This window comes from Schistocerca nitens, chromosome 2 (assembly GCF_023898315.1).
Source record: "Schistocerca nitens isolate TAMUIC-IGC-003100 chromosome 2, iqSchNite1.1, whole genome shotgun sequence".
NCBI lineage: Eukaryota > Metazoa > Arthropoda > Insecta > Orthoptera > Acrididae > Schistocerca > Schistocerca nitens.
In genome coordinates, this window is record NC_064615.1 from 220,433,228 (window position 1) to 220,442,986 (window position 9,759).

Genomic DNA, 9,759 nt, shown 5'->3' on the forward strand with positions numbered 1-9,759 from the left:
TGGAAAAGTTAAGGATAGATCGAAAGTAGGCAATCTATGGTAGATAGTCAGTGTATTTATTTGTGGTGTGTAACGTTGTGCAGGGTCAAATCGAACATAAGAATTTTCAGGCAGGATGTCAGGAAGTATGACGGAATAGACTGGTTGAATGAGTCATGAACAGGAGTCGACAGAGTGGTGTATGTATGTATTTTTTGTCATATGAATAAGGATCAAGCAGAAACGACGTGATGATTAATGAGTGGATAAAGATGGTAGATAGAGAAGCGACGTGATAAATAGTAGTGGATAAAGGTGATATTTAAGGAGAGAAGCGACGTGACGCAGTGTGATTAATAAAGAGAGATTCGACGTGATGAAACAGTGGTAAATAAAGGTGAGTAGAATTGAATAATGTGGAGATGTCTTAGATGTATGTTACAGAGAGGCAGGTGTATGCTGCAATCGAGATAGATGCGAATGGCGAAGGAAGACCAGGAAATGATGGAGTAATGGACGGCGGAGAGCCGAAATACGAATGAAGAGATGAGGACAACTGCACAACGTGAAAGGACATAAAGGGAGTACGAGATCCATATGGTGAACGTTGTGGAATACTGACGTAAGATGTAATATAAGTATAAATCTAATTCTTACCATAACAGTTGCTATGTGAAAAAAAATAATTTTTGTTGTTGTTGTTGTTGAAGCCTGGTACCAGTATAACTAATCAAAACGGTACCAAGAATGTCTCCAGTTATTTTGCAGGATGAATAATTCGTGTATTTTTTGTTCTTAGATGACATGTCACAATTCTAAAGTGATATTTAGCAGGAGGAATAATCGGTAAAGTGAATGCAGAGGTAAGCCGATGGAGAGAGGTGCCAGAGTGAAAGGACGAATTCGGAGACTGGAATGCTATCTCCGAAACAGCTTCATGTGTTATGTGGTTGAGTATATGGGAGCAAAGATATGGTATGTTGTCGTGAGTGTGGTGGTGTTATGAGTATAAGGGAGCAAAGGTATGGTATGCTGTCGTGAGTGTGGTGGTGTTAAGGTTAGCTGACTTCTAGACCTATTCTGTTAGTGTATTAATGGATAGAATGAGAAGGAAAATGTGATGTCTGCTGAGTGAGAGTCGTAGAGTAGTGTGATCAATGCGCACACTCCTGTAAGGGGATGCTACTGACCCATAGCTAAAACATTATTGCTTTATTGTTTGATTTGGAAGAACCTCGATGGCAGGTCAGGATCTGACATCATGTGGGTGGTACATACATGTCCTAGAAATGTTGTTATATATAATAAAAAGGTAAAATATATAAAGAAATATTAATTTCAGTCTGTCACAAGCACAAAGGTGCATTGTATGTTGTAGATTTAGACTCATCAGTTTCTAAAATGTTTATTGTGTTAGGATGTAAAAGTAGTTTACTATTTCATAACATGTGGTAGGTAATTGTGAGCTGTGTAGATTATTTCTTATTTTTTTGTTGGAACACTTTCAAGGGGTATCAATTTCAGTCTGTCACAAGCACAAAGGTTCACTGTATATTGTAGTTTTAGAATCAACAGTTTCTAATATTTTCACTGTGATAGGATGTTAGAGTAGTCTACTATTTGATATTGTAATTATGAGCTGTATAGATTGTGTCTTATTCCTTTTTCTTTAACACTTTCATGTTTTGTATGAGGGATGACAGGTACAATCAATAGCACAAGTGTGGGCTGTAAATAGAAAAGGGATAAGTGTTGATGTTGTATGTGTAGAAAACTAGAGTGTATGATTTTATGTTTTTTTTTAGAACAAAGTTTCTTTTATTACCAATGTATCTAATAGATCATACATGTAATCAAAGAGTATTTAAATACTGTAAGAATATCCTTTTGTCTGTAATGTTGCGAGATGCACGGAAGGGTCTGACTGATTGGGTGTCGTAGCACTGAGGGGCTACGCCGAACGCTCCCGTACCACATAAGACAAGCAGACGTCGGCAACAGAGCCGGTGCACTCCCCACTCCACTGCCGGTCGGGGTACACTCCACGCGCCCGCTACAGCAGGTCAACGGCCTGGGGCGACACGCACGTACTACTGGCCATTCATAAGTTCCGCCACCCTTACGACTGGGGAAAGTATCCCGCGGAGGCAACAGCGGGTGGTTTCTTCTGCTCAACGGCGGAGCGACGGCAGAATCAACGACGCGCGGCAGAGTCCGGCGGGCATTTTTTACCAGCAGCTATTAACTAGTACTGGACTGTGGAGCCGTGAAGCAAGATGACTGCTCGTATGTCTCCATAAGTTGGAAAGTGAAGGACTGGTGTTTCCACGTTGTGAGTGGTGGAAAAGATTTTGTCTTTAGCAGACAGGACGATCGTTTTGTTTTGTCTTAACCACTGAACGCTGAGATCCATAAACTTATGGCAGTGACTTGTTAAGTGTGCTTTGTGAATTGCATGTGGGACGCTTGGTATTCTTGAAGAGGACAGTTGTTGTTTGGTGACTAATTATTGTATGAACGCAAGAAACTAGAGTGGGACATTGACATTTGCGTCTGTAGTAGGAGACATTTCTTGAATTGGTGCAGGAATAAGTGCTGTTTGATGGAACTTACGACTTTTAATTACACCATGAACTGAAAGGACAGAACTGTGGGTAATAGTAGTTGTAGGGCCATTTCTGGACGACCAGATTCGTGTGGATGGTACTCTGAGAGTGACTATGACATTTGTGTTTAATGTAAGATACAGTTTACTGTTCAGTGCATGTTCAAAATGCCGATTTGAGTGACTTAAAGACTTTCGTCTGGGTAACCATGGGAGAGCTTTGACACTGAGACAGTGTTTCTAGGAAAACTATCAGCAACTTTTTGACCCCAAGAAAATCACAGAATGAAATGTTTCCGTGTGACTCGCAAGATAGGGAATAGTGTATTTGTAATTGCGTAAATGTTTTTTTTATATGTTTCATTCCTGAAGGGACAGCAAGTGTAATTGTATTTCATTAACATTTGTGTTCAGAATAGTTAGTGTTTGTTTTTTGTTTGTTCAGGGTTATCAAGTTCATGTAGCATGTTTATTAGAATATTTGGTACAATGATGCTTTAATTATTAGCCAGTGGCGTAATACTAACGTAGCGGCTCTTGTTGCATTGGTCAGTAAGGTTTTCACAGGGGACAAGAGTTTGCATTGCACAACAAATATCGGAATTAACTGATGCATTTTGATGTCGTGGACAGTAATGATCTTGTTGGTGTGTTGACTGAAGCCACTTATTTTCATTATCACAGTGGTGATATTTCACATTAAAGTGTAACGAAGGCTAGTCGAAATGCAAGTTCTTGTCATCTAAATGTGTGACAACAGAGAAATGAGCAGTAGAGTAAGATACGAGAGCTACTGGTGGATTCAAGCACTTATTGCTAACTATTTATTGCGTGTATTGATATGGAGCCTGACTTCTATGTGTAACTAGTGTACGCAATTTTTTTCTTTTGTTGATTTTGTTTTGTATTTAGACATTGCCGTGTAAAGATTATTACAACGCAATTTATGAATGTCAGATTACTTGTTCTGTGTTTGGACGGTGAGCTATTTAAAATTTCATGAGTACAATTAGTATTTTTTATTTGTTTTAGAATCATTGAAGTTTGGATTACTCCTAAAAATAACGGAGATCCCGGTAACTAAGCCAATTTTTATCTCACCATTATTTTTTATTTGTATGATGTGATGTTTTATTTGTCATTTGGATTGTTGTAAATATGTATGTGTACGTTACTCCGGATTGTGGAGAGTACAATAATGCAACAACTGTGTCAATAATTTGGTAAAGTAACAGCACTTGGTCGTCTATTTGAGGTCACCAGGGGCTAAGGTCTCCTCCTGGTTATTTTGATGACTTGCTACGTTTGGTCTAATACAGCTTTCTTAAAAAAATGTTTGGAACTACCCTCGCATTGCAAGGATAGTACCGTGCCATTTTTTTCTGCATGGGTAGCCAGTGGTGAAAGGGTACAGTACCGCCCGACATTGAAAATAGCTACAACATACTTCATTATTTTTGTCAGAACAACACTTTTTTTTGTAAAATAACTCATTTTCAATTAATACAGCGAAGCCGGATACCACTGTGGGAAAGAATGACAATTTATTTATTTAATTGATCACATGTGCACTCCCACAAAGTAAATCCCTACATCCAGTTTGGTGAGATCTGTGAAATGAATGAATGTATGGTCGTCTGCTAACCGCAGATAGTGAATGTGAATATATGATCATCTTTGAGACGATCCTTTGGCCACCTTTGGTGGGACCAAAGAGATGAAATTTACCTGAGCTTTGAGCGCCTGAAATGTGGCTGACCAATACGGTAACATGGTCTTCCCCCACCTCGACAGAGGTACGAGATGACCTAGAGAACGGCCATGTTTCAGCACTCTGCCACTGGATCTTGTGCTGTTAAGACCTTTTTTAGTTGTGCTCTGTAATGACAAAAGAGTGGAGACATGGTATGCATGTGGAATATTTAAGAGTAGTTTGAAATAATAATTTCTCTATTTCAGGAACTTTTGTGTTGTGGGGAGAATTAAATGTCAGGCAGGTAATATTAATGGGATTGTAGTAATCTTCGGAAGTGACCAACGGTCACAATGAAACCACGTGTAGCTATAAGTTGAAATACTTCCGTGTGCTTAAGTTAAGCTGAATTACTAGCGTGTGTACAATAAGTTGAAATATTTAAGAAATAGCGTGTGTACCATAAGTTGAAATATTTAAGAAATAGCGTGTGTACCATAAGTTGAAATATTTAAGAAATGGCGTGTGCAGGACTTAAAATTAGAGACGAGTACTTCCATGTGGTGAGTACTGTGTGAGTCTCAAACTGTGTATGAGACAAAAGATAAAGAGAAGTACTCGTCCATGGTATCAGTTGAGGACTCGCGTGTGTGATGAATACGTTCTTAATATTACTTTGCGTGATATGATTCCGTGTGACGCTAGATTCAAACTCTGAGAGAGAAGCAAGGTGAGTCGGCCGTCTATCCAGCAATGCCACTTGGCTTGCATTGCACAGGAAGACGCGCAAATATCTCCAGAGTTCATTGTAGGAAAGTAGAATTACAAAGTGGGGCAGTGTCGTGTGAAACTGGGATAAATACTAATTGAAGTGGGAAAGCTGAAAGTGATAATGTTGTGACTATTTAGTGTTTTGTATTTCATGTCGTAGTGTGGTGTATGTCATGTAATTTGGGTATGTGTGGTTTGCATGGGAGAGTAGCAAGGTAGTTTCAAAAGATTAGTGAGTTATGCTTGTTCCTTCTGTACTGCTCGGTCTGGAGGATAGTTTCGTGATGATGACTGTGAGAGTCGAAGTGTGAGAAATAATAAAAGATCCACCATCCTATCCAGAAAGTGCACTGAAGCGTTAAAGAATTACGAGACCATAATATAGAGATTCACCAATGTAAAGCCGTGCCCACTGGGCGGAATTTCTCATGTGTTATTGTTGTAGGTTATAGAATTTGTGTGTTTAGGTTAGAGAATTTATCGGAATAAATAAGATAGTGAAAAGAAAAAGATTGGTGGACTTTTCCTTCGAATTGTATGTTGTCATAATGTCCCGAATTTATAATGTTTATAATGTGTGCGCCATTCATATTCAGTGGGGTGGCCACGTGTTGACAAAAGCCGTTAAATAAAAAAAAAGGAAAGAAAATGTGGTATTGCCAGTGCGTAGTGTACAGTCAGAGTTCTGTAAATTACTGATAGTCAGATGCGTGTTTCCGTTGCGTATTAATCATATAGGAGGATAACTTGTAACTTAAGTGCGAGTACTAGAGTTCATGTTACTCGATAAATAAGAATGAATCCACTCGCTTGGCAGACCACTCATCTTGCAGGCCTGACTGCTTGATGCCACAGTATGAGCAAGGCATGTGGGTGCCTCTCACTATCTACTGTTAAAAAGTCTGCATTAAAGTCACCTATTACGACAAATAGTTTAGTTTTTCTAGACAGATGGAACAAGAGTGATTCAATATGCCTCAGAAAAACATTCAGATAGCCAGCAGGCGTTCTGTTAATTGACAGTACAATAACTCTTGCACTACTCGCTATTATCTCAATGGATATGGACGTGGAAGTAGCAAGGGATGATTACTAGAAAATAAATATTTTGTTAAACTGTAATATATTTATTTCACATAGTAGTTTTGTTTCTTCTTCCCCCTCTTTTTTAAGAAAAACGAAAGTTGTGTATAATAATAACCATCGTATTATATCAAATTTTCGCTAACAACAATTAAATCAGCAGACCAATGTACTGAGCCCAGTTATTACTGATTTTATCTTAATCTTCAATGAAAGATTTCAGCTAAAACAAAAGATAGAATTAACGAAATCTAGCATGTTTTAATGCAAAGAGACTTTAGTGAATCTTTCAGTATTCAGTATGAATTTATATAAAATTTAATTAACCAGATAAAATTTAAGACTCTGAAAGCAGTACTTCCCATTGATTTTTTTAAATCCAACACAAGCTTATGATACATTTAACAAGATGCACATTTGCTATACAGTGAGAAAATTCAATAATAAGAAACAAAGAAAAGAAGTTGGTGAATTAACTGGCTTCCATATGAAGGGGTGAAATGGTGGCATGTTGCCTGCACCTTACATGCTCATTCAACCCTGAATGGGAGCCCACTTCATACAGACACAACACTCTGCTTGCTACAACAAAGAAAAAACATTATTAGAACAGCAAAAAAATGTGTGTGAAATCTTATGGGACTTAACTGCTAAGGTCATCAGTCCCTAAGCTTATGCACTACCTAATTTAAATTATCCTAAGGACAAACACACATACCCATGCCCGAAGGAGGACTCGAACCTCTGCTGGGAGCATCTGCATATTAGAACAGCAGTCACAGCTCTCAATAGATACTATATAAATGCAGAAGCAAAACAGATAATAATTTTATTAGTGTTCTGTACAACTGACATTAAAGAATACCGGAAGCAGAACATGAATTCAGAAACTGACTGCTGGAGGTATTGCCATTAAACAGTCAGATAAAGATAACAACTAATTGCTTGCCAGCTTTAAAATTTATACACCATTCCACTGACTAGCAGACTGGCATTGAAGACATAAATGTTAGAGCATGGCCAGGGGCATTACAAGAACATGTGGAGCTGAACGCAGTTGCAAGACTTTCCTGCATATTGTAGTCCAAAACATTCTCTTGGCAGCGACCATGCATGAGTAATTATATCACACTCAGGAGCGACTTTGACCAAGAACTTCACTGTATCGTCCAAGCACTAGTTCGACCCACATCGAGGATAGATGCTGCTAGCCATGCATTGTTGTCTGGCCGTTTTCCATCTATCAACTGCCGCTCCTAAATGGGAAATGGCTGACTCTCTCCTTGCACAGGTGTGGCCGGCACGAAGTACATACGTACTACTATGTTCACTAGTGTGCAGACAGCAACTGGGGAAAAAATATTTGCCACAATGATATAAAGTATCTCTGATTGGCACCAGAATCAACTCAAGCTGCAATACAGCTCAGTCGCTGCAAAGAAACTTCAAAAGAAACAGAGACTACCACATAACAAGTGTAAACCAAAGCATGGAGCTACAGATAGAGAGATGTTGAAAGAAACATATTTAGCTCTAAAGAGAGTAACATGTGAAGGCTTAGATGGCTACTGTGGCAGAAAATTGTTTGATGATCTGTCACAAAACCAAAAAAATTCTGGTAGTATGTAAAGGCTGTTAGTGGCGCCACTCCTGAATGAGACAGGAACTGAAACTGAGGGTAGCAAAGAAAAATCTGAAATTTTAACTCCATTTTAAAATGTTCCCTTAGAAAGATAAACCCATGAGAATTACACCAATAGCCTTGTATCACTGAAAATATGAGTAAAATAAGTGTTTGTAACATTGATGTTGAGAAACAGCTGAAATAGTTAAAACAGAATGAAGCTCCAGGACCCAAAGGAATCCCTTTCTGATTATATGATGAATTTGTGCCTAGGTTAGGCCTTCTTCTAACCATAATCAATCGTTAATCCTTCAAACTAGAAACCGTGCCCAGCAGTTGGAAGAAAGCACAAATCACACCCATCCATAAGAAAAGTAGAAGAAGTGATCCACAAAATTGCTGTTCAGTAACCTTGACGTTGGTCTGATGTAGACTCTTAGAACACATTTGAGCTCAAACGTGATGGGGTGTCTTAAACAGAATGACCGCCTCCATGTCAACCAACATGGATACCGAAAACATCGATCATGTGGAACTTAGCTCACACTTCTCTCACATGACATACTAAAAACCTTGGATCAAGGCAGTCAAGCAGATGCAGCATTTCTCGATTTCCAAAAAGCATTGCACTCGGTATGACACCTGTTCTTATTGTCAAATTTTCTAAAATATGGGGTAACATGTAAAATTTGTGACTGGATTGAGGACTGGTTGGTAGGGGGATACAGTGTGTTATTTTGGATAGATAGTCAACGTCATATGTAGAAATAACTTTAGGTATGCCCAAGGAAGTGTGTTGGGACCCTCCCTGTTCATGTTGTATATTAATGAACTTGTGAACAATATTAATAATAACCTCAGACTTTTTGCAGATGATGGTGTTATTTATAGCGAAAAAGCTACATTTATAGCGAAGAAACTACATGAATATCCAGTCAGATCTAGATAGGTTTTCAGTGTGTTTGAAAGGTTGGCAACTTGCTTTAAATGTCGGAACTGTAAAATTGTGCACTTCCCAAAACTAAAAACACATAGTATCCTACAACTGTAATATCACTGAGCCACAGTTGGATTTGGCAATTCCTATGAATAACTTAGTGTTTCACCTAGCGGGGATATGAAATTGGATCACATAGGCTCAGCCTAAAGTATAGGAGAGGATAGACTTCAGCTTATTAATAGAATACTAGAGAAATGCAATTAGTCTACAAAGGAGATTGTTCACAAATTACCCATACAACTGATCTTAGAATACTGCTAAAGTGTGTGGGATCTCTACCAAATAGGACTAACAGGGCATATTAAATGTATACAGAGAAGGGCATTACAAATGGCCAAAAATTGATTTGATCTGCAAGAAAGTGTAACAGAGATGCTGAAGAAACCTTAGTAACTGTTGCAGTGTGGCATCCCCTCTGACATACACTTCACAGTGGTTTGTAGAATATAGTTGCAGATATAGATGTATACTTGAAGAAGAATATGGAATGTGTTGTACAAATATTTCAAAACTGATATCTATTTGCTACAGAAAGTATATAGACTGTATACAGACAATGATATAAGTGAACACATTTGGAGTTTCTACCTCATCCACTGTGCTTTCATTTCTTTCTAGGTATTAAATAATGCTAAAACATTATTTTTTCTGCTCCAATGGAACTGACTTTTCACTGTTATAAAGTTTATGTAACTGATGTTATTATATCATTTTTGTTCTTATCTTTATACAGTAGAGACCTTTACTTTGTCAAGATTTTGCAAGAGCTACACCCTATTACAGTTTCAAATACACTCTAAGGGAAAAAAAGACAACGCACAATGAAGGAATTTACTGAATAGTGCGAAAATCAGTTAGGTGTAACACATTATTCCAAACAGCTAATTGGCATGGCATTGATCGATAGAGTTGTTGGATGTCCTCCTGAGGGATATCTTGCCAAATTCTGTCCAATTTTTATGATCCTCCTTTTCCTGATTAAATCATCCAATTTTCCTGAAATT